General features: G+C 52.9%; 1 protein-coding gene and 1 non-coding gene across 3 annotated transcripts in view; one reads left to right on the forward strand and one right to left on the reverse strand.

The window, feature by feature from the left end:
• Positions 1-3,830: 3,830 nt before the first annotated feature.
• SLC25A42 (solute carrier family 25 member 42) overlaps positions 3,831-24,998 on the forward strand; it is a 42,591-nt gene continuing 21,423 nt past the window's right edge. Inside the window, exon 1 of one of the 2 annotated variants that reach the window (XM_040241228.1) lies at positions 3,831-3,936. The gene's annotated coding sequence lies outside the window, so the exon portion shown is untranslated. Of the gene's footprint in view, positions 3,937-16,139; positions 16,598-24,998 lie in introns of those variants that run through there. The other variant, XM_040241229.1, reaches the window with a different exon arrangement.
• Positions 18,134-18,206, reverse strand: TRNAG-CCC. The gene has a single exon. It is a non-coding gene; the product is annotated as a tRNA-Gly (tRNA).

Consider the following 24,998-nt stretch of genomic DNA (forward strand, 5'->3'; position numbering starts at 1 on the left):
CCAGTTCCAGCTCACACGTTGCCTTCTCAGAGAAATGCCCTATTGCCCCTTTACCCTGGTGCCCCGTGACCACAGGCTGTGTCCCTGACCTCTGCCCCCATCTGAGGTCACCTCACTTGTGTGCTTTTCTCCTTTGACTCCCCCGCTTCGGCCCACTGCCCATGAGCAGGCTCCTGTCTCCCCGCTCTGCGCCAGCTTCCCATCAGTGTTTTCAGATGTATACCCAAGTAAAAGAACAGATACCCAGGGTGCTTGTAGGGTAGGCCTCTGCCCTGGCCGCCCTAGTCCCCTCCCCTGGAATCCTGTCCAGCTTTCCCACAGCTGCAGCCCTCTTCTAGAAGAGTGGCTCCTGCCTATCAGTCCTCCCCACCTTGCCTGAGCGTGCCTTCAGTGGGTGTGGGTCAGGGCCTGTTTGGACATCCCCAGGCGGCTGGAACCCCACCTCCAACTGAAGAGCCTGCATTTCACTGAGATCCACCAGGCCCAAGTTCCAGTCTCTCCTCTGGCCCCTCAGGTGGCCCTCCGCCTCCTCATCTGGAAATGGGCTTAATTGTGTCCCTGCACAGGGCCACAGCCCCCAGCATGGTCTGGCTCGGGGTATCTGGCACACAGCGCTCTTCTATCCTGTCCTCCTTGATGACAGAAATGTGGGCCGAGGGGGAAACTGCTTCAAGGGAGGGGCCAGCACATTCAATTCTTCCTCTACTGCCGTGTGCTTTTAGAAGAGGGGGCTGGCTTCTCTGAGCCTCTGGGACACTGACTGAGGCTGCCGGAAACCGGTCAGTCCTGACTGTCATCTCTGTGGTGTCCAAGATGTCAAGGATGTGTCCCGCCCACCAGGGAAGGGCCCTGGGGTCCTGGGAAAGGAACAATGTTGCTCTCACTGTGAACACCTTTGAGAGTCAGGGCCTGGGAGCCCCATTTTCCAGATGAGAAGCAGACTCGCTGGCTTTCGAGGGGCCAAGATGGGATGGGAACCCGGCTCAGCCTGCCTCCATGCCCCTCCTGTGCTGCCGGTGTTGCTAACCTGACCTTGGGCAAATGGCTGTCTAGCCTTGGTTGATTAAGCCCTCGTCACCGTGCCCAGGCCTGGCTCATGGCTGTCATGTCAAATGATTCCTGGGATTCCTGAGACAGGGAACTGGAGATGCAGAGAGTCAGTGTCCTGCCCAGGGGAAGCCAAGTGGACAGGGGAGAGCTGGACCCCCTGGGCACCCTGGCCAGGTACAGCCAAGGTGCCTGTGGTGGGGGGTGTCTATTGCTGATGCTGAGAGGCACTGTCTGCCATTGTTAAGAGGTGGGCCAGTGCCAGCTTGCTGATGAGCAAACAGAAGCCAGAGCCCAGCGAGCACCTCCAGGGCCACTGCCTGACCCTTGCCCCAGTTGGACTGTCCCTGGGGGTGCTGTGGGGCTTTCCAGGAGCTCACTGCCTCCCTCACAGGACCTAGCAGGTGGGTGCTGCAGCTGGGGACTTCTCCAGGACAAATAGCTCCCTCTTTGCATGGCAAACCATCCCCGTAGTTGGTCCATGTCTACATTCCATCAGGTGCTGTTTACAGAGGGAAACAGAGACCCTGAAAAGAACGGTTTATCCAGCCAACATTCAGCAAACACTGGCTGCGGCCAACATGTGGTTTGCTTCCATTCATCTTATTAATATTTCCATCAACCCTAGGAGCTAATTGAAACTGAGGCAAGGGAATTTGAGGCACTTGTGGAAGGTCCTATGGCTAGCAAGTCAAGAAAAGCAGGGGTTCAGACCCAACCCCGGGCCCTCTCAGCAAGAAACATTTGTTGCACAAAGCTCAGTTTTCCCATCTGCAAAATGGGCATCATCACCCGCATCTGGAAGTCAGGTCATGAGATGGTGTTTGAGAAGTGTCTGGCTCAGGAAAGACCCAACACCCAGCAAGTGTTCAGCACACAGCTTCCTCCTCTTCTCCAGAGGGCAAAATCGAGACCAGGGCCTGGAAGTTGCAGGGGAAGCAAACCACAGCTGGGAAATGACTGAGAAGAGGCTCAGGTGGGAATATGCTGGGAATATCAGGAGTCAGACAGTAGGCCCAGGCTAGTGGCTCCCACTTGTGAACCCCCCACTGTTTCTTTACAGAGGCCCTTTGAGAAGTTATAGATTCCGTACTTGGCAGGGGGTTTGCACAGCCCTGAAATGTGAGCCATTTTCACAGCCTAGCTCAACCTTGTTCTCTCCCAGGCTTCCCTGGCTCTGAACTTGATCTCCACCAACCCCAGCCCGCACCTAGAGGAAATAAGAGCCAGTATCTGAAACATTTGTAAACCTCTCTGCCCTGGCACTTGGTGAGTCAGAGAACAGGGTGGCCTCGGGAGAGGTGCCAATGACACAGCCTAACACTGGACAGCAGCTGCTTCCCTATCTGCAAAGAATCCCATGACCCTGCACCTCACAGAAAAGCTGAGGCTCGCAGGCCAGATGTAACCTGCAGAGGGGGTAAAGGCGTTCACTTGAAGGTCAAGGGGAGGGCTGGAATATAAGTTCTCCCAGAGGAGCAGTCCCAGAGAGGAAAGGTCAACGTGTAGGAATCATTGTCCCATGAGGAATCTGAGGGCCTTAAGGTTGTGTCGTCAGCCAGTGGCTGGTCACTCAGGCCCCCAGTGGCTGAGCTCTCACACTGCCTTGCGAGCATTCTAAGTCATTCCAGTCGTGTCGGACTCTGCAACCTTACGGACTATAGCCCGCGAGGCTCCTCTGCCTATGGGATTATCCAGGTAAGAATACTGGAGTGGATTCCCATGCCCTCCTCCAGGGGATCTTCCTGACCCAGGGATAGAACTCACATCTCTTATATCTCCTGCATTGGCAGGCAGGTTCTTTACCACCCCTCTTCCAAAAAGTAGGCTACTTTGAGCCTGCTGAAGTGCTGTGTGACCAAGGGCAAAGAGCTTGACCTCTCTGTGCTCTGGTTTCTGTACAATGGAACCAATGGTCGCTTTGACCTCACGGGCTTGTGGTTAGGATTCGGTTTATTCACCAAAGGCTTAGCAGGGAGGTGACCCGGATGTCATTTGATCCTTGGAAGAGAAAGCTTACAAGAAGAAATCAAACATTTTCAGAAAATCATAAAGCGCGTGAGTAGGATTCCGCCTATTTCCCCGTCTTCGCACTACCCTGCGCTGCAGCTGAGTGACCACCATTGAGTCTCTGTTCTCTCTGTATCATCTGCAGCGGAATAGTGGGTAGTAAGGAATTGAATTATTCACGAGTCCTTCGGCCGTAATGGACAAGTTCACGGCCTAAGTGGGAGGTCTTGCTTCTGCACTGGGTGGCCAGAGGGTCTGACTTCGCCACAGCCTCAGGAGACCCTGCGTGGGACGCTCGAGGCCACCGCCGGCCACCGCGTTCAGGGCCAAATTCTGCACTTTGCTCCAAGTCTTATCCGGGCGCACGGCCGACGACCCCTACGACTGGCCGCCGGCCTTGCCAGTCTTTGCTTCTTAGCCAATCTCCGTCACCCTCCGGGCTACGCCCTCAGTTCCTCTAGCACCAGACGCGCAAGTTTTTTCGGAGCCCCGCCCTTGATCCCCAGCCATTGGCCATCAGGGCTGCCTGTCTTCCTCCGCGGCTCCAATCTTCGCCCGCCTCCGGGCCCTCGCCTCCTAGCACCTCGCGCCCAGCTGGACCACCCGGGGGCCCCACAGTCTCTCCCAATAGTCCCGCCTCCACCCCTCAGTGATTGGCTTCAGGGGCTGCTCGTCTGCTTCATGTCCACCAATATCCGCTGCCTCCAGGGATGGTTGGCCAGCACGTAGCCAATCGGAGTACGGTTTGGACCCCTCCCACGATGCGCGCGGAGGGTGCGCGGGGCGGGGCTGTGGCGGGCTGGCGGTGGCGGCGGCGGCGGCGGCGGCGGCGGCGGCGGCAGCGGCAGCGGCAGCGGCGGTGGCGACACGTCCCAGCCGGTGAGGGGGCGCGGGGGGCGCGGGGCAGCGCAGGCGTCGAGGGAGCCCGCGCCTGTCGGGCCGACCTAGGGCGAGGCGCAGTCCTGTCATGGGCCCGGGGCGGGGGCGGACGAGGCGGGGCGTGACAGCAGCATCGCGGGGACGAGGAGAGGTTAAAGCCACCCCCCCGACCCCGACACCCCGCACCTGATGCCCCCTTGGGATCCCCACAGCCGTATGTGAGGCCCTCGCCGACAGCCCACACGTAGCTGACAGCGCAGCCCGTCTCGTTGGCATCTCCCGTCAGACACCTGAGTCTGTCCACCTCGCTGACATCCCCCGCCCCGCTGGGGCCGTGCCTCCAGTGCCTCGCACAGTTGACTCTGCACCGCTACGCGCACCTGTCTCTCTGACCCCCCTTATATTCCTTCCCCTTCACCCACCTGACACCGCGCCCCCAACTCACGAACACCTCCTCCTCGCACATCGTCTGAGACCGTCCCTGACGATGCCCCCTACACCATAGGCCGTTCCTCTCCTCCTCTCGGCGCCACCACACCTGGGCCTGCACCCCCACACCGACGCCTGAGCCTGTGACCCCAAACTCACCATTCCCCACTCACGTCTGGATTTGTTCCTGTCCCCTCACTGGCTTTTTCACACCCACGTCTGTGACCCTCTCACTGCCCCCATCTTAAGTCATCTCGGTCGGCGCCCTCAGGTACTTCCACCTGCACACGTACGCACCTGTCTAGTGCCCTTGGCAGCCCCTTGCGACTTGAACCCCCCCAGTCTGTACCCACCTGTACTTTCTTCCACATGTGCCTGTGTTTGTGCCCACTCTATAATCCAGGTTTTCCAACATTCACTCAAGCCTTGCTATCTCAGGATCACGGCACCTTCCACCACCACCCCCCTGAGAAAAAGCCCACCCAGATGTTATCTTTTCATTTATGATGGTCTGTTAAGTGATTTCTGGGCTTAGCATAATCCTATCAGCCAGACAAACTGGAATTATCTCCATTTTACCAGCAAGGAACCTAAAGCGGTTTGAACCCGAGTGGCATTGCCCACCTCTTCCCAAGCACTGAGCATTGCTGCTGACCCTTCTCTGTGGACCTCCCCCACTTTTGCCCATCTGTTGTGTTTATTTCTGAGAGATTGGTAGGGAGGGGACCCCCACCCTCCCTGCAGCTGTTCCTCAGGAGTCATGACTTTGGCTGGGTCTGGAAAGGCTGAGCTGGAAGGGGCGGCCCCTGGTTGCTTTCTGAGCACGTGTCTCAGAGTCCAGGAGCTGCGGGGGGCGGGGGCACTGTTGCAGCTGGGCTTTAACACCTAGGGTGCCTCCGGCCCAGCTCACAGTGTTGCCTGGTGGCGGGGCTTGCCAGACTTTGGGACTCTGGCTCCAGCTCTTACAGGCTGAGTCTCCTTGCTGACCCGGGAGAGCTCCTTGGGCCCTTGATGCTGATAAACCGAGAGAGTAAGGAAACACTCTTCAGAGTGAGAAGGCTAATGTTTCAGCTGCTTAGAGATAAACTGCAGAACTGTAGCCTGGCTTGGTGCTGGGGATAAAGATTTTTCTGGAACTTTTAAGTCCCCTGGTGTGTGATTTGCAAGTGTGCAGTGTGGAAGGAGGCTGGTGGCTCTCTTGTTAAAAAAGCAATAACGTGCCGTTTCCTGTAAGGCTTGCACAGTACTTCTTAACACCTGCCCACCCCTCGCCCCCGTCTCTCCCTGGAAAGATGGTGCTGGAATGTTCTGAAGGGTCTTGTTCTAAAGCCAGTGCGGTTTTCTGTCCAAATTCAAACAGTCATTTAAAATGTGTGTGTGTGTATCTGTAGATGTTGTATTTGGTTATACACATGCACACATTTTATATGTATGTACATGCATATATTTTATATATATACACATATGCAAAGATATGAATAAACTGACAAGGTAATTGATATACATGGAAAAAATAAATAAAATCAAGCAGTGCGAAAGGAAGCAAGAGTAAAAACCAGGCAGGTCTCCCCATTCCTGTACCCTATCCCCTTCTGGAGGGCATCATTGTTAATAGTTTCTCCTATATAACAATGTTCCCTTCTGCTGCTGCTGCTAAGTCGCTTCAGTCGTGTCCGACTCTGTGCGACCCCATCGATGGAAGCCCACCAGTCTCCCCCGTCCCTGGGATTCTCCAGGCAAGAACACTGGAGTGGGTTGCCATTTCCTTCTCCAGTGTATGAAAGTGAAAAGTGAAAGGGAAGTCGCTCAGTCGTGTCCCACTCTTTGCGACCCCATGGACTGCAGCCCACCAGACTCCTCCATCCATGGGATTTTCCAGGCAAGAGTACTGGAGTGGGGTGCCATTGCCTTCTCCGATGTTCCCTTCTAGAGGTGGTCTAAGGGCCCCTTTTAAACCACTGGTAAATTTGTATCAAATTGTATCAAAAGAGTGGGTGGCTTTATAACCAGTTCCTTACTGATGGCTGTTTAAGTTGTCTCTCATATGTTGCTTTTTTATAAAATATTTATTTTTTATTTATTTTTGCACCCGATCTTGGTTGCAGTTGTGTGCCGTGTTAGGTGCGGCATGTGGGATCTATTTCCCTGACCAGAGATCGAATCCAGGGCCCCTGCATTGGAAGCACGGAATCTTAGTCACTGGACCACCAAGAAAGTCCCTCATGTTTTGCTTTTACAAACCAAACTGCAGTGAATAGATTGAGTCTTGCATGAGCAAATAGGTAGTAAAAGTGTGTGGGACTCCAGCCAAGCACAGACACTTCAAACCCTCTCTGTCTTCATGGAGTTTAACATCCAACTGCAGCAATCTCCTAAGAGTGGCCAGGCCACAGGACACGTACATCTAAATGGTTAATGCTCCTCTGTGGAGGCCGTGCCAGTATTCTCAGCTGTGGAGTTGGAATGCCCATTTCCTCCCCTGGAGGCCAGGGCGGTTACTGTCAAGCTCTGGTCTCGCCAATCTTTCTATCCGTCCCTCTCTGAGGTGTTCCTGCCCGTAGTGGGTGGTGATTAAACATTAGATTTGTTTCTCGTCAAGAGTCTAAAGTTCAGTCCAAAAAAATATTTGAGTCCCTCCTCTGCAGGGCTCTGAAGGAAACTATGGTGGTTGGCGGTGGGAGAGGCGGTCCTTTCTAGAGAAAGATGCAGGCACTGCCTGGAGTCCCAGGATGGGAGGTCATAGATATTGACTGTTGCTTTCTTTTTTTTAACTTGGATCCAGCAAAAGAATGAAGGTGTCAAATGAGGCTGACTCAAGTCACAGATGTTAAATCTTATTTGGGAAGTTGTCTTGAGACTTTCTTGCGTTGTCAGTGATTTCCCACTATTGGTGCCAGGTGGAGGGCGTCATCAGACCAAGGGCAGGCCTTTTCACATTTGTCATCCCATATTTTAGTCTTCTTTTTTGGCACTTAGACATTAGAGGAATATTGAGTTGATTGGAGCTGTTAGCTTGTTTGGGTTTTGCAAGCCAGCTCTTTTAAAAAATGCATTGTATTTTTTATTTTAAATGTGAACTACCTCTTAGTAATAATAGTACATAATGTGCACATGAAAAGAAAGAAGGTAGAAAGAATAAGGAAACCAACACCCAGTTTAAAAAGTAGAATGTTGCCCCAGCGGCCCCTCCCTGGTCCCTGTGCTATTTTTAAAATATGCTTGTCAACGTTTGTTTTCTTCACTGAATACCTTTTGCTGCAGCTGAGAGCTTAGGTTACAGGGTCTCAACAGCAATCAGGAGAAGCCAGGTTTTCTGTTGAAGCCTGGCCATCAGGGCAACCTATGGGATACAAAGAGAGGTGCAGTGACATCAGGGCCGTGGGCAGGTCGCTAGCCAAGATACAGTATGCACTTGGGAGGCTCAGAGTCCTGGTGTATTAGTTTCCTGGAACTGCCACAATAGATAACCCCAGACTGGACAGCATGAGACGACGGGAGTTTATTCCGTCACCGTTGTGGAGTTCAGAAGTCCAGAATCAGGGGGTTGGCAGGTGCTGTGGACTGAATGTTTCTGTCTCTCCTAAAATTCATGTTGAAACTTAATCCCCCATGTGATGGTATTAGGAGGTGGGCCTTAGGGAGATGATTCTGAGAGTGGAGCCCCCACAAGTGGGATTAACGGCCTTCTAAAAGAGGCCCTAGAGAACTCTCCTGCCCCGTCTGCTCTGTGAGGATGCAGAGAGGTGGACTTCTGTGAACCAGAAAGAGAATCTGAACAGACACCCAATCTGCTGGCACCCTGACCTTAGACTTCTCAGCCTCTAGAACTGCAAGAAATCCATTTCTGTTTACAAACCACCCAGCCTGTGGTGTTTTATCGCAGCAGCCAGAACTGACTAAGCCAGCAGGGTTGTATCCTCCCTGGACCCTGAGGGAGACCCTTTCCTTGCCTCTGACGGCTGCCAGCAGTCCTTGAGTTCCTCAACTTGCAGCTCTAGCACTCTAATCTCCATCTCTGTCTTCTGAAGATTTATTTTTTAATTAAAAAATTAATATTTATTTATTTGACTGTGCCGGGTCCTACTTGCGGCACGCAGGATCTCTGGTCTTCGTGATGGCACGCAGAATCTTTAGTTGGGGCATGAGGGAATCTTTTAGTTTCGGCATGTGGGATCTAGTTCCCCAGCCGGAGATTGAGCCTGGGCCCTGCGCATTGGGAGTGCAGACTCTTAGCCCCTGGACCACCAGGGAAATCCCTTTGCCTGTCTTCACGTGACCACCTTCCCCGTATGTGTATCCTCCTTTAAGGACACCCATTGTTGGATTTAGGGTCCACCAAATCCAAGATGACTCATCTTGATATCCTTAGCTAATTACACCTGAAATACCCTATTCTAAATGAGGTTACTTCCTGAGGTCCTGGGTAGACGTGAACTTCAGGAGACCTCATTTAACCCCCACAGCTGCAGAGCCAGCATTCCTGCCTGACATTATGGAAGGAGGTGCTTGTCCGGCAGCCTCTGCTGTTTTGGACAAGACAGGGTCGAAACACACTTCTCAGGCCCTCCAGGTGGCCTGGGTGCACAGTCCCTGTGGCTCCCTCATTCACCTGCCTCACTCACCTGCTGGAAGATGGGAGCACCTGCTCGGTGTTTGGTCTGGATCATCCCAGTTTTACAGAAGGGTGACCAAGGCGTCAGGGGACCTTGGTCCAAAGATACAGAGGAAAAATGTGGGAAAGCTAAGGCAGACCTAGGTTGTCCTGAATCCAGGTCCTGTCCTCCTTCAAACAAGGCACCTGTAGCACTGTGCTTCCTGCCACTGTTAGAATCAGATATTTATACAATGTCCTGGAATGCCACCACCAGCACAGCTTCCAGGAGTGGAACAGACCTGAAGCCTTACAGCACAGCTTTTCTGTAATCGGTAAATAGCTGTGTGCCAGGGTCAGGGACAGGTGTGGGGGAGGCAGAAACACCAGCTCAGAAGGGTATGGGCCATGGGTGCGGCTCAGACACACCCCCAAGGAACTGGGGCACTATATTTGATGGGTCCTGTGCAGAGGCTGGGGGAGCTAATTCAGGGGCTCCCAGGGACCTGAAAGCCAGCAAGGAGTTAGCGAGGTGACAGAGCGTTATGAGCAGAGGAAACAAGCAAGCCTGAATATGGCAGGACCCAAGAGAAGGCTGGGCCAGGGAACACGCAAGGGTTCTGAGAGGGGATTGGGTTGAAGGACCTGGTCCGTGATGAGAGACACAGGAGAGGGTCTTGCATTGAGGCCAGGCCACTGTGGACAGGCCGGATCAGCAGACCCTCTGACTGCCTGTACCTCCTCGACTATGAGATGAGGACCAGAATGGAAGACCTGCCTTGTGAATGGTTTCGAGACTGCCAAGATAGGAATGTGCCAGGACAGAGCTCCGAACGGATGTCAGAGCCGTTGCTCTGTCTCCAAGTGGTATACCTTTGCCATGGTACGAGTTGAGACAGTCAATATGTACATTTCATTAGGTATTAATTAGCCACACTGACCCACGACCTGCCCGCTCTACAGTGTCAACACAGCTAATCTCACCCTCGCCCTGTCTAAAGAGCTGATTCCTTCCTAGGTCACACTCAGTAACTCTGATTTATGTCTCGGGGCAAGAGCCCTGCACGAATGTCACCAGAGATTCTGGGACAGGCGCTCCTGGGGGTTTAGTTGAAACGCTGCCCTCCCCTCCCCTACTTTGGGCGGGTCTCTGCAACCATGAGAAGGGAGGGGATGGGGTGGAGAATATATACGTCTTATAGCCTTGCTGGTCACACCTTAGCCAGTGACTGGTCTAGCTTTCCATTAGTGATGAGATGCCTAAGAGCCAGACTTTGAAGAACAGACAGTTTGGGGCCTATGAGCCCCATTTTTTTGGCCCTGCCACATGGCATGTGGGATCTTAGTTTCCCAACCAGGGAATGAACCCTTGCCCCCTGGAGTGGAAGAGTGGAAGCTTAGAGTCTTAACCACTGGACCACCAGGGAAGTCCCCCAGGGCGCCTCTTTGATTGGTCAGAGCCAAATGTTGACCTGCCCTGAATGTCCGAGGTGGAGGTTGCCCTGCTGACTCAGCAGCCGTGGTGGTAGTGTGGCTAGGGCCGAGGGCTTGGTGGAGAGCAGGAGCTTCCTAAACTGCCATCATTTAATGGGCAGTGGGGCGCCACTCTCCAGATTTTAACACTTTGAGGAGATGAACCTGCAGGAGACAGAGTCGAGGGCTGGATGCCACAGACTGAGGCTCAGCCCTCTGGGAGGCCCCAGCATGGAAGTGTGTGGGTACATGGTGAGGCATGGGAGCTGGGGAGTCCTGCTCAGTAGAACTGGGTGACCTTAACCCCTGTCTGACTCATTAGGGAGCACGATACCCCAGAGACCTGCTTGGGCAACCCCAGCCTCAGAAGATAGTGACAGAGGAGGATAAATGAGGCCAAGGAGGTTTAGTAACATGTCCAAGGTCACACACTAGACTCCATCCTCCCACAACACCAGTTCAGCATGGCAAGGAGCCTGGGCGTGCTCCCACCCGGGGAACAAGGCAGACAGTGATAGAAGAGGCACGTTCATGCTGCTGAGGCATGATGCCTGCAGGGCAGGAAGACAGCGAAAGCTGTCTTCACAGTGTCTTCAGGTCCACACCTCTGGCTTTCTGCTAGGCACTGCCACTAAGTGTGACCCAGGCCCTTGCCTTCCAGGGTCCCCAGGCTAGTAAGGGAGGGGAGTGGAAAACAGCCCCTCCCAGCGCAGCAGAGAACCACGGAGTGCTCAGTCCTGGGCAGAACAGCTAAGCTTGGGAAGGTGAGACCAGGATATTTAGGATGGGCTTTGAAGGATGCAGAGGAGTTTGCCAGGCGTAACGAGTAGGATGGAGAACACGGCCAAAGCGAAATCAATTCACTTATCCAGTAAATAATTGAGTAGGTGCAACTGAGTAGCCCCGTGCTGAGCTCCTTGTGTCAGGAACACACGGCTTTGGGGTAAAGATGTCACACAAGTGCAGCCTCTTAGCAGAGGAGCCTGAAGACCAGTAAGCGTCTCAGTTTGTTTTAGGTTACTTCACGCACCATTGACCACAGGCGGTGGCAGCACTGTCTGCCAGGACCAAGGACAGTGATCACCCACAGAACGTTCTGGGTCTTTCAGGACATGGGGGTCTGACCTGTAGAGACAGCAGCACAGGGTTGCAGTGACCGGAGTTGGTCTGCAGTACATGCACCGGAGAGCACGTGCAGCAGAGAGAAGGAGCAGGCAGCAGCCAGCTGGGCCAGAGTTAACAGGGAAAGGCCATTACGTAAGATGCCTCCCCTCACTTAGGCCCATTAACTGGAAAAGGAAACAGCCTTTATCAACAGGCAGATAGGATGTTAACAGGCTTCCCTTTACCAAGAGATTACGGGGTCTGTTCCATGGCTGCTGGGGACTCCATCTCCCGAGCAACTGCCCTCCTGTTTGTGTAAACACTTACCTCGTCCTATGGGGGGGGGCACCCAGCTGTGGGTGACCCTACCGCACGCTGGCACACCTGGTGGCCCTGCTTAGGGAGCTGCCTGTGAGTGTGTGTGTGTAAGGACAGCCTCGGACGTGGAGCGGCTGCAGTGTGGCGCCCGTAGGACGGGCCATCTGAAGCCCCGTGGCCCCAGGCTCATGTTTCTTCTCTTTGTTTGCGCGTTTAGTGGCCTCCTTCTGGCTGTGATGGCCTAGCAGCAGTGCACAAGTCATCACTGCTGCAGGTGGGCTTTCTCTAGCTGCAGCATCGGGCTACTTTCCGGGTGTGGTACACGGGGTTCTCATTGCCATGGCTTCTCTTGTGGGCTCAGTAGTTGCAGCTCAAGGGTTTGGTTGCCCCAAGGCATGTGCAGTCTTCCCAGACCAGGGATCGAACCTGTGTCCTCTGCTTTGGCGGGCGTATTCTTAACCACTGGACCACAGGGAAGTCTGCGGTTCATGTTTCGTAGATAGTGCTGTTCAGTAAGTTATATTGCTGCGTGGCGTTCCTTGCCCCCATCCCCACTTCACTTTAATTTTTGTTTAATGAGTGGTATAGAAATAGCGGGTGAAGAGATAACCACTTGGGTTTTTTGCTTTTTGAAAGGTATTTATTTGGCTGTGCTGGGTCTTAGTTGTGGCATGTGGGATCTTTATTTATGGCATGTGGGATCTAGTTCCCTGACCACGGATTGATTCAGGCCCCCTGCTTTGGGAATACAGAGTCTTGGCCCCTGGACCCACCAGGGAAGTCCCAATGAACACTTGTTATTTGGGAAAAAACCCCATCCCAAACTGGATGAACTGAAAAGGGGCTTTGTGGGCTCCCAGGAGAAAAAGTCCAGGTGCTTCCTGTACCTTCCAGATTCTTTTGACCTGCTGGGTCCCAGGACACCCCAAGTCTGCTGGTGTCTGCCTCCCCCTCCTGACCTTGGCTCTGTGTTGACTGCCCTTGGCCTAACTTCCCCTCCCTGGAGAAAAAAGACTTATCTAGCACAGGGGGCTCCCTCGAAAGTCTCAGCTTTGGGTCCAGCACCCCAAACCCAGGAGAGTGAGCTCTCATGACCTGAGCAGGGTCACCCAAGTCACCCTGGAGTCAAGGGGAGGACCAGTATCCCCTTCTCCAAGGAGATAGAGGGCAGAGTAGGTGGCTACCAGGGTGCAGTCTCCAGGAGAGGTCTGGTCATCCGCGGCATGTGTAGCCCACCTTCCAGGAGCTTAAGCATCTCCTCCAGACTGTCAGTTATTGTCAAAGTCATCCGAGGTATATCCTCTGCAGGTGGGGAGGGGAGTGAGCAGTAGTGAGCAGTGCGTGTCAGCCCCACGCCCCAGATGCCATCAGAGCACCCTGGGAGTTAGGAGCATGACTCTCAAGCTCAGACTCAGTTGGCCTGGGAGGGGCCAAGAAGGTTTCTGCTCTGTTTTATGGCTTTAAAGTGTTTTATTGCACTGTAATTTACACACAGTAGAATGAATAACCCATAAATGTACACCTCAGGAATTATTATGTCCATTCACACGTGAAACCTGGTCAAGATACAGAGCATTTCAAGACCCCCAGCTGGCCTCTCCACACCCCTTTCTTGTCTTACCCGCCAAAGGTAACCCCATCTGATCCTAACGTCACAGATGCATTTTGTCTATGCTTGAATTTCTTGTTTAATTGTGTTAAGATATATACAACAAAAAATACGGCTTCCCAGGTGGCTCAGTGGTAATCCTCCCACCAATGCAGGAGATGCTGGTTCAGTCCCTGGGTCAGGAAGACCCACTGGAGGAGGAAATAGCAACCCACTCTAGTATTCTTACCTGGAAAATTCCATGGCCAGAGGAGCCTTGCAGGCTACAGTCCATGAGGTCACAAAGAGTCAGACACAACTGCGCATTCATACACACACAAAATATACCATCTTAACATTTTTTTAGTGTACAGTTCAGTAGCATTAAGTACATTCACACTGCTGTACAACCGTAACCACCATCCATCTCTAGAACTTTCCCATCTTCCCAGACTGAAACTCTGTCCCCATTAGACTCTAACCGCCCTTCCCCGCCAGCCTCTGTCTCCATGCTGAGTCTCTTTGATTGTGTCTGACTCTTTGTGACCCTGTGGGCTGTAACTCGCCAGGCTCCTCTGTCCATGGGCTTCTCCAGGCAAGAACACTGGAGTGGGTTGCCATTCTCCACCCTCTTCATGGTGGCACTTCCCCAGAGCCTGTACATGGCAACCACCCAGTTAATCTGACTCAAAATAACCTAGTAGGGGAGGGGAGGATCACAAAAAACTGTGGAAAATTCTGAAAGAGATGGGAATACCATACCACCTTACCTGTCTCCTGAGAAACCTGTATGCAGGTCAAGAAGCAACAGTCAGGACCTGACATGGAACAACGCCTATTTCCAAATTGGGAAACGAGTACGTCAAGGCTGTATATTGTCACCCTGCTTCTTTAAGTTATATGTAGAGTACATCGTGCAAAATACAGGGCTGGATGAAGCACAAGCTAGACTCAAGATTGCCAGGAGAAATATCAATAACCTTAGATATGCAGATGACACCACCCTTATAGCAGAAAGCAAAGAGGAACCAAAGAGCCCCTTGATGAAAGTGAAAGAGGAGAGTGAAAAAGCTGGCTTGAAACTCAACATGCAAAAAACTAAGATCGTGGCTTCTGGTCCGAACACTTCATGGCAAGTAGATAGGGAAACAATGGAAACAGTGACAGACTTTATTTTTAGGGGGGAGCTCCAAAATCATTGTAGATGGTGACTGCAGCCATGAAATTAAAAGACACTTGCTCCTTGGAAGAAAGGCTATGACCAACCTAGACAGCATATTAAAAAGCAGAGACATTACTTTGCTGACAAAGGTCCATCTAGTCAAAGCTATGGTTTTTCCAGTAGTCATGTATGGATGTGAGAGTTGGACCATAAAGAAAGCTGAGCACTGAAGAACTGATGCTTTTGAGCTGTGGTGTTGGAGAAGACTCTTGAGAGTCCCTTGGACTGCAGGGAGATCAAACCAGTCAATCCTAAATTAGTGAATCTTAAACATTCATTGGAAGGACTGATGCTGAAGCTGAAGCTCCAATACTTTGACCACCTGATGCAAGGAGCTGACTCATTGGAAAAGACCCTGATGCTGGGAAAGATTAAAGGCCAGAGGAGAAGGGGACAACAGAGGGTGAGATGATTGGATGTCATCACCAACTCGATGGACATGAGTTTGAGCAAGCTCCGGGAGTTGGTGATGGACAGGGAAGCCTGGTGTGCTGTGGTCTGTGGGGTCACAAAGAGTCAGACACGACTGAACGACTGAACTGAAGGGAGAAGAGGGCTGGTGAGGAGAAGGAGGCCTGAAGTGTGACCAGACTCCTAGCACCCTGGAAGGGCACTGGAAGCGCTTCTCTGATGGATCAGAGAAGGGCCTCCCAGGGCAGATCTGTTTAGTGTGCTGCTTTAAATTTTGTTTATTTATTTATTTTTGGCTACACCGAGTCTTCCTTGCTGTGCGCGGGCTTTCTCTGGTTGCGGTGGGTGGGGGCTTCTCTCGGGTGCAGTGTCTTCTCACCGGGGTGTCTTGGTGCGGAGCACAGGCTCTGGGTGCACAGGCTTGTCTGCTCCGCAGCATGTGGGCTCTTCCTGGGCCAGGAACTGGACCTGTGTCCCTTGCATTGGCAGGGAGATTCTTATCCTCTGTGCCACCAGGGAAGGACCGGCTGGGGGTGTGTGTGTGTAAAGGACACATAACTTGAAATTCACCGTTTTACCTTTTGCTTTTGGTCTTTTGGCCGTTCTTCACAGCACGCAGGCTCTTAGCTCCCTGACCAGGGATTGAACCCATGCCTCCTGCGGTGGAGCCTCAGAGTCCTGGCCGCTGGAGCGGTAGGGGATCCCCCCATTCTACCAGTTCAGCGGCGTGTAGAGCAGTCCCAGTGCTGTGTTACTGCCACCGTAAAAGAGCCTCGCTATCACCTGCAGAGGAAGCCTGTTCCCTTTCCCCGGCCTCTGACCACTGCCACTCTGCGTTCTGTGCCTGTGGGTCTGCGTGCTGTGGACACTGGATATATATGTGTGGAGTCTCGTAACGTCTGGCCTTTGTGTCTGCCCTCTTGCTCTTGACATAAGGTTTTCAGGGTTCATCCATGTTGTAGCACATGTCAGTGCTTCCTTCTTTCTTTTTTCCCCAGAGGAATGCCTTCCTTTTTATGGCTGAGTAATAATAATTTAGCGATTGCAACTAGTGCTGCTCTGAACACGGTGTGCAAAGATTTGCTTGAACATCTGTTTTCAGCTCTTCAGAGTGGGAGTAGAATCTTGGGGTGACGTGGTAACTCTGTGTCCAATTAGTTGGGGAGCCTCCAGACTGATTTCCACAGCGACAGCGCTATTGCACATTCTGGAACATGAGGATTCCAGGTCCTTTGGGCAAGTTCGGGCAGACCTCTGCAGGATGAAGTCGGGGGAACATGGTTCTCTGCGTTCCGGCTCGCTCACCCCAGGCTTGGCCAAGCCCAGCTCACTGGTCAGAGAGCCCAGGCCCCCAGGCATTAGGGCACTTCCCAAGGGCATGCACCGGGCAAGGGGCGGAACCAGCTTTGGACCCAGGCCTCTCCCTTCCCAGTTATACTTCCCTGACAGGTGGCAGAGGGGAGGCCGAGCACCGACCCTGGAAGGGACCTCAGGAGTGACCATTGCAACCAGCCCGGAGGTCAGGGTGAGTGGAGAGGCAGAGGGTGGTGGTGGTGGGGAGCGGGAGAGAGGAGGCAGCACCCCCAGACAGAACTGACGTGAGGTGATTTCCAGTGCAAATCCATTGTGGTTTTTTTTCAATATTTATTTATTTGTCTGCATTGGGTCTTAGTTGCGGCCTGCGGGCTCAGTAGTTATAGCGCATGGGCTTGGTTGCCTCATGGCATGTGGAATCTTAGTTCCCAGACCAGGCATCAAACCTGTGTCCCTTGCATTGAAAAGCTGATTCTTAACCACTAGACCAGAAGGAAGTCCCCCACTGGGTCTATTTTTTAATTAAACTTAGATCCATTGTATGTTTTTGCCCAGTGCTGTAATGGGACCACGAGATAGTACCAGAAGCCTTGGCACTCTCTTCTCAGTTGGGAAGCTGAGGGTCGGGGGTGGGCAAGAATCTGCCGAGGGTGGAGCCCCTGAAACAAGGGCACCTGCCCTGCTCTCCGCCCTTCCCTCACACCGGCCCCTCCCAGGCTGCCTCGTCCCGGAAAACAAGCCCACCACTCTGGGGTCTCAGAGAGGACGTGGGCGGGTTGCTGGCTCCCCTCCAGCCTCCCTCCGTCGGACCCTGTCCTGCCTGAGTGACCCCACAGGCAGCCTCTCTAGGCCTCCTTAGCCTGTCCCCGGCTTCCCCGCTGCCCGTACAGACCCACAGGCTCTCCTCTCTCTGGCTGGTTCATTCCTGCCCAGAGGCCGTTTGCACACCCTGTCTCACTGTTGGAATGCAGCTCCTGCCAACCCCTCTACCCCCAACCCTGTTTATTCCAGCGTCAGCTCCAACACCCCCCTCAGGAGGCCAGCTTGGCCACCCAGTCTTGAATCTGGGTCCCCATCTCCGTCCCCTTCCTTCCTAGGGTGTGCTGGTGCAGCTCCCTGAACTGTCTTGCCTGCTTCTGTGTGAGGGCACATGCCAGTTTGCTGCTATGCCCCCAGGGCCCAGCCGGGCCTGACCCGAGCAGGCTCTGGGCACCTGCCATTATGAGCAAGGCCAGCCTCCCTGGGGCAGCCTTTGGGCCGTAAGCAGCGCCGGCCGTTGTGGGTTCTGACCTGGAGTCGCTCTCCTGTGACTGTGCACTGTCCCCAGGGCCACTGCCCAGCGCCTTGTGGCAGACTGCCAGTTTCTCATGGCCGCAGTAACACACTGCCGCACACACGGAGGGAAAGCCACACAAGCGCAGGGTCCTTCGGTTCCGGGGATCAGATGTCCAGAATGGGTCTGCAGGGCTGGAGATTCCAGAAGAGAATCTGTTTTCCTTGCCTTTTCCGGCTCCCAAAGGCCATCTGTGTGCTGCTGACAATGGTCCCTTCTACCGCCTTCAAAGCCAGGGTAGCATCTTCAGATCTTTCTGAGATCTGCCTCCGTTATCACCTCTCCCTCTCTGACCTTCCTGCCTCCCTCTCTCTTTCTTTCTCTCCATTTACTTGGTGGCACCTGGTCTCACATGTGGCCCCCAGGGTTTTCTTTGCTGTGTGCAGGCTCCTAGTTGCAGCATGTCGGATCAGGTTCCCTGACCAGGGATTGAACCCGGGCCTCCTGCATTGGGAGCACGAAGTCTTAACCACTAGACTACCAGGGACGTACCTTTCTCTCTTAAGGACTTGTGATGCCATTAGGGCCATCCTGATACTCCAAGACAGTTTTTCTATCCCAAGTTCCTTAACTTGATCACACCTGCAAAGTTCCTTTTGCCATGTAAGGTGACATCCACAGGTCCCAGGGAGTTAGGACAGATGTCTTTAGGGGCCACCACTCAGCTTACCACAGCCCTTTAAATACTGGACCAGAGTGGTCCGTATGGGTCCCTTTCCCGGGACCATTACCCCAAATGTCAGGACAAGAGGGTTCCAGGCCATTTGGTCCCTGCTCACAAGCCTCCCACCCTGGCCCTGCCTGGTGGCACCACTCCCCCTGTCTGAGGTCCTCTTATCCAGAGCGAAGGAGTGAATTCCCCTCAGTTCCCACTACCCAGGGGCTGGGGGCAGGGGGTGGCTGGGCAGCCTTCAGAGGGTTGTCTGGAGAGCAGCGGCGCCTAGCCTCAGGAAGAAGTAGGCACCCTGCCCTGCCTCTCACCCACATCCGTGTGTACAGTCAGGTTTGAGGCCTATAGGTGCACACTGATGTTTGCTCCTTGCACACTCCCACTTTTGACTCCTGCAGCTGCTGGAACCTTTTGGACCACTGTTTCATCATCCTCGGGGTCTCCCTCCCCAGACCTGCCCCTCCACCTCCAGTGGATGGAAAACAGCTCGGTCCGCATGGCAAGTGCCGGAAGAGGGAAGCAGTAAATAAGTAACAGAGCACTGATTTAGCCCACAGTATACACTGATCTGAATAAATGGCTGAATCAGCAAATAAACATGGGCTTCCCAGGTGGCGCTAGTGGTGAAGAACCCACCTGCCAGTGTAGGAGACAGAAACGACTCGGGTTCGATCCCTGGCCTCAGAAAGATCCCCTGGAGAAGGAAATGGCACCCCACTCCAGTATTCTTGCCTGGAGAATCCCATGGAGTCGTGGGGTCACAAAGAGCTGGACACAACTGAAACAGTTTAGCATGGAAGTAAATAAGGGAGGCGGGGAGACCACTGTTCTGGAAGAATCCTGAGTTGTGTATGTGTATATCCTCCACTCTCAACCTCTTGCTTAACTCCCCTTTTCCACCCCACCTCTTGCCCATGCTGCACTGGTTCCAAAAAGAAGAGTCTAGAAAGGGGAAAAGATCACTAGACAGGGGGTTAAAGACCCCCACTTTAACCAAGAAGCCCAGGCTCATCTCCCCTGGAGTAAATCTGTGCCCTCCCAGCCCCCTGGTATAATGCTTGGGAGAGGGCCCTCCACCTCTGTGTACCTCCTAGAACCCCACAACCCAAGCTAATGGTGAGAAAACACTTCAGACAAGCCCAGACTAGGGGGAGAGGGGAGTTATCCTACAGGACCAGGAAGGCCTCAAGCTCACGGATGAGATACAGAGGCAGAAAAGGGAGATTCGGGGAATAACTCACAAAACCGAAGAAAGCCAGGAGTGCAGCTGACAGCTATGTTAGCACAAGAGCATGAAGGTCTCGCCCGGGTCGGCCCCGGCTCGCTTTGCAGGGCCGCCCTTCTCAGATCTGTGGACCGTGACACTCAGGGGTCTCAAGAGGCCCCTGCTTCTTTCTTTTATCAGGCACTGCCACGAGACACTGCCCACTGCCCCTGTCACCTCCATGCAGGGAGTGGTCCACACGAGGCCCTCCATTCAGAAGAGGCAACTGGGGCTGGAATCAGCTCTAGCCCTTCCTTGTTGAACGACCCGTCAGCATCTTCCAACATGGCATCTGCCCAGCCTGCCTATGCGGGGTGGCTCTGCTCCTTTCATCCAGTCTCCCCTTGCGCCTCATTACCTCAGGTCGGGCCCAAGATGTTAGATTTTTTAAATCCCGCAAGGTCCAGGGTATCATCTTTCCCCAGACACTATTTCCACTGGTTCTTTCCAGGCTTGAGGGAGCCAGAGACTGGGGCCACCTTCTTCCAAGTTCAAGACTGAAAGTTCTCAGGCTGCCAGACACCAGGCCTCCGTCCCTCCAGCACCTTCCTTCTACCCCGCGGCCTTTGGTGAATCCCCACCAGGGACTGGTCACCCAGGGTCTCCATCGCTGCCTGCTCTCCCCACCGACTGCTCAGCTGGCCTCTTGGCTGCCTCTTCCAGGCTCACATCTCAGGAACTTGCTGATTTTGGCCTCCGGTGACCCAGCCCCCTCAGATCTCAGGGGTCCCTGCCCTCTGGCTTCAAGTTCTGCGTGGCTTTGAGAGTTGTCTCAGGAGCTGTCTGAGTGCAGCCAGACTCTTACTCCTGCCTCCCCTGCAGTACTGTTCCTTCAGGTTAAACAAAATCTTTCTTAAGGGGCACATGCTTCTCTGGAGGAAGCATTCAGGATGAAATGATATTGAGGTCACCGAGGAGCCGGGCTCTGTGGAGCTGGAGTCAGCTGTGGCTTTGGAGTCCCAAGTCAAGGCTGGAGTTGCTTCTGCTCTTGGTCTGGCCAAGCTACTCCACATCTCATCAGCAAAGCGGGAACATAAAACAGTGACTGTGATGGCCCCAGTCATCAGCTGTGATGATTAGCATCATGACAGTCTCCAGCAAGGATGCATGCTGCCTCAGCTTCCCCATCTGTAAAGCAGCATCCATGGGCGTTGGTTAAGGCTAGACAGAGAACACAGGGGCAGAGGGATTTAATGAACAACAGCTGCCATTGTTCCGTAGTGTCGAGTATCAGCCTTCACCCCATTCTCACCCCCACATGCAGAGCCAGAGGCAGAGGGTGAAGGCCTTGGCCTGAGGAGAGACCAGGGTCAGGGTATGCCTGCCAGGAAGGACACGGTCTCCCTTCAAGCCAGGCAACACTAATCCCTCCTGTGGGGCCGTGACTGCTAGCACCCTTCCCCAGCACAGAACTTGGAGATGCTGCTCAAAAGCACCCAGGGGGCAAGGAGGAGCCAGGCCACTGTGCCAGCTCCTCTAGCCACAGGCATCTGACGTGTTTCTCTGAAAACTTTGGCAGTCCCAGAAGCTCCTGGTTTTCTCATAACTTTTTATTTTTGAAGCTGTGTATTTTGAAATAACTTTAGACTCACAGAAAAATGACAAAACTAGCTGAGAGTTCCTGATACCTTTCACGCAGCGGCTCCTGTGGTTAGCGTCTCGCACGATGCAGTTATCTGAACCAGAAACTAAATGTCGACGCGACACTAGGGTCTCGTCTCCAGACCGGAACCTCACGTTATCAGCTTTCCCCCTTAGGTTCTTTTTCTGGTCCAGGCTCGGATGTTGCATTTAAGTTCTCGTGTCTCCTGAGTCACCTTCGATCTGTGATGTGATGGTTCCGCAGCCTTCCCTTGTTGTCCACGACCTTCGCGCTGAGAACCACTCAGCTGTTTGCAGAGTGTGCCTCAGTGCGGCTTGTCAGCTGTTTCCTCGGGATCAGATCAGGGGTTGTGCGTCTTTGGCAGGAACCCCACAGAACTGATGTTGTGTCCTTCCCGTTGTGTTAAATCCAGCATGCGAGCTGTCGCTGTGTCCTGTCCTCTGTGGTTGACCTTGATCGCTTGGTCGGGATGGGGTCTGCCAGCTTGCTCTGCCCAGAGAAATTAAGTGTCTTGTGGAGAGATGCCTGAAGACCACACAGATACCCCGCTTCTCATTGTATTTTCACTCTCTCCCTTTAGTATCGGTCCACCGTAGTTCTTTTTTGTAAAATCTCTCTACGTTAATGAATTATCTGTTTCTGGCTGCACTGGGTCTCCCTCCCTTGCTGTGTGTGGGCTTCCTCTGGTTGCAGCAGCGGGAGGCCACTCTCTCATGCTGTGCAGGCTTCTCCTTGCAGGGGCTTCTCTAGCTGCAGAGCACAGGCTCTGGGGCGTTTGGACTTCAGCAGTTGGGGCACATGGGCCCAGCTGTCCCGCAGCACGTGGAACCTTCCAGGAGCAGGGACTGAACCGTGCCCCTGCATCGGCAAGCGAGTTCTTAGACACCAGACCACCAGGGAAGTCCCATTTGCAGTTTTTGGCAGCAATAGTGAACACTGACCTTTGTCTGTTGGTGATTTTCTGTGTCCAGCATTCCTTATATGTTCATTAGTTGAAATTCTGCCCTAAGGAAGAGCTGTCTCTTCTCCTCTCTTCATGCAATTACCTGTGGAAATAAATAAAGGCCACTTCAGTGAAAACACCAGAGGCTTGCTAGAGACGGGGGTCAGCTGCCACCACTGCATTTGGCAGAGACTCAAAGACAGCAGCGGGGAGAGAGCTTTATGGTGGAGAAGAGAAGGTTCAGGTGTGACTGTTGGAGGCTCTTGGCAAGAGCAGGTGAGGGGATGGCTGCCAACAGCAGTTGCCTTCCATGAATGGCCAGGGAGGCATACTATTTTTTGATTGTCCTAAGTTGGAAGCAGAAACAAAAATTAGGGAAGCTGCAGTCACCAAACTCCAGCTGTTTTGGACCAGTTGCTGGAGTCATTATGGTTTGCTTCCCTGGCTGCCTATTGCAGAGGTCATGGGTCAGAGTCCTCCCATCATGCATGATCTGGCTCTTGTTCCTGTATATGTCCTGTCTCTCTTACCCGAAGATTTTTGGGTTTTGTTCTGTTTTTTGTTGTTGTTGTTTTACTGAGAACTTTTTTTTTTTTTGAGGTATAGCTGATTTACAATATCATGTTAGTTTCAGATGTACAGCATAGTGATTCAGTTATATATTTTTCCTGATTATATTCCATCATAGGATATCACAAGCTATTGAATATAGTTCCCAAAGCGGTACAGTAGATCCCTGTTGGTTATCTGTTTTATGTATAATAGTTCATATCTGTTAATGGGGGTGAGTTTTTGCATTTTTTTAATTGAGGTGTAATTGACATATTATAGTCACCTGTTGTCATCCTTGGGCTTCCCAGGTGGCGCTAGTGATAAAGAACCCACCTGCCAACGCAGGAGACATAAGAGATGCAGGTTCGATCCCTGGCTCAGGAAGATCCCTTAGAGGAGGAAATGGCAACCCACTCCAGCATTCTTGCGTGGAAAATCCCATGGACAGAGGAGTCTGGTGGGCTACAGTCCATGGGGTCACAAAGACTCAGACATGACTGGAGTGACTTAGCACCCACATTGTTATCCTTAGGGGCTTGGTTCCAGAATCCCCCTCAGATATAAAAATCTGGGGGTGCTCAAGTCCCTCATTATAAGATGGTGTAGTGTTTGCATGTAACATCCTCCAGTCCACTTTAAATCACCTCTGTGCTGTGCTTAGTCCCTCAGTTGTGTCTGACTCTCTACGACCCCATGGACTGTAGCCCACCAGGCTCCTCTGTTCATGGGATTCTCCAGACAAGAATACTGGAATGAGTTGCCATGCCCTTCTCCAGGGGATCTTCCCAACCCAGGGATCGAACCCAGGTCTCCCACACTGCAGGCGGATTCTTTACCAGCGGAGCTGCCAGCGGGCCGTAAATCGTCTCTAGGTTACTTACAATGCCTAATACAGTGTGTTATAGAAATAGTTGCCTTGGGCTGTAGCCGGCCAGACTCCTCTGTCCATGGAGTTCTGCAGGCAGGAATACTGGAGTGGGTTGTCGTTTCCTCCTCCAGGGGATCTTCCTGACCCAGGGACTGAACTCTCATCTCCTGCCCTGCAGATGGATTCTTCACCACTCAGCCACCTGGGAAGCTCTGGTGCACCGCAAATTCAAGTTTTGCTTTTGTGGAACTTTCTGTTTTGTTTTGTTTTCTTTCTTTCTTTTTTTAAACTGTTTTCAGTCCTCAGTTGGTTGAATCCACAGATGCAGAGCCTGTGGATACAGAGGGCTGACTGTATATTAGTCTCAGGTTTACAGTATAATGACTCAATATTTGTGTACATTGCAAAATAAGCACCACAGTAAGTTAAACATATGTCATCATGCATAGTTACAAATTGTTTTATTCTTGTGCTGAAGATATTTTTAAGGAGGATCTCAGATCCCCTCCCACCCCTTCCCCCAGAAAAAACCCTCACCTAAGTCCCACTGCCTGTACAGTGTTCTTCATGGGGCCCTAGTCTGCCTGCATGACCTAAACCAAGCCGTCGCCTCACTTTAGAGTTTGCTCGGCTTCCCCTCTGCATTGAGGAATGTGCACTCTTCACACATATTCTCTCCTGGAAGGAGAGCCACAGGGCAGTGAGCTCAGCAGAGTGCCTGCCAAAATAACCTCTGGCCAGAGAGCTCCCGCCGGTCATGGGGTGTTCGTGAACCTCAAGAGGAGGCTGGAGCATTGAGGGTGAGCACCGGTCTCCCCGTGAACGGGCATCCAGAACTTGAGACTGAGCCGAGCACACAGCCCCACGGAGAGACAGTGTCACCAGCACAAGGAGTGGGAATGTGCATCCCTCTGGTCCTTGAGATCCGCGGTCGTGCAGCAGACACAGTGTCACAGGAGGTCAGACATTCCAGCAAAGGAACCGGGAGAGAGGCACGGCCGCAGGGAGTGTGTACCGCTGAGGGCCCTGGGGGGACACTGGGGGCCAGAGCTCTGAGCTCTCTTCGTCTTTTTTGGAAAGATCGTTTTTTTAGGAGCCAACATTTCCAGCTGGCCGAATCTAATGTTCCACACCCTCTCCCTGCCGCAGATATTTTATATAAATACATCTTTGAATTTGTGAGCAACTTGCATTTTGAGAAAGTTGTATAGGCTTTGATGTGAAACCAAAGGTCTCTCTCTGCTCCCCACCAAAAGATGCTTCCATGGTTCATTCGGGCCGGAAGTATATTTGCTTGTCAGGGAGCAAATCTGTCACTCTGAGCAAGTGGCTGCCCCAATCTGACCCTCGCCCTTGACCCCAGGACCATGTCTTGGTTT

Source organism: Oryx dammah, unplaced genomic scaffold (genome assembly GCF_014754425.2).
Source record: "Oryx dammah isolate SB20612 unplaced genomic scaffold, SCBI_Odam_1.1 HiC_scaffold_5, whole genome shotgun sequence".
NCBI classification, from domain to species: Eukaryota; Metazoa; Chordata; class Mammalia; order Artiodactyla; family Bovidae; genus Oryx; species Oryx dammah.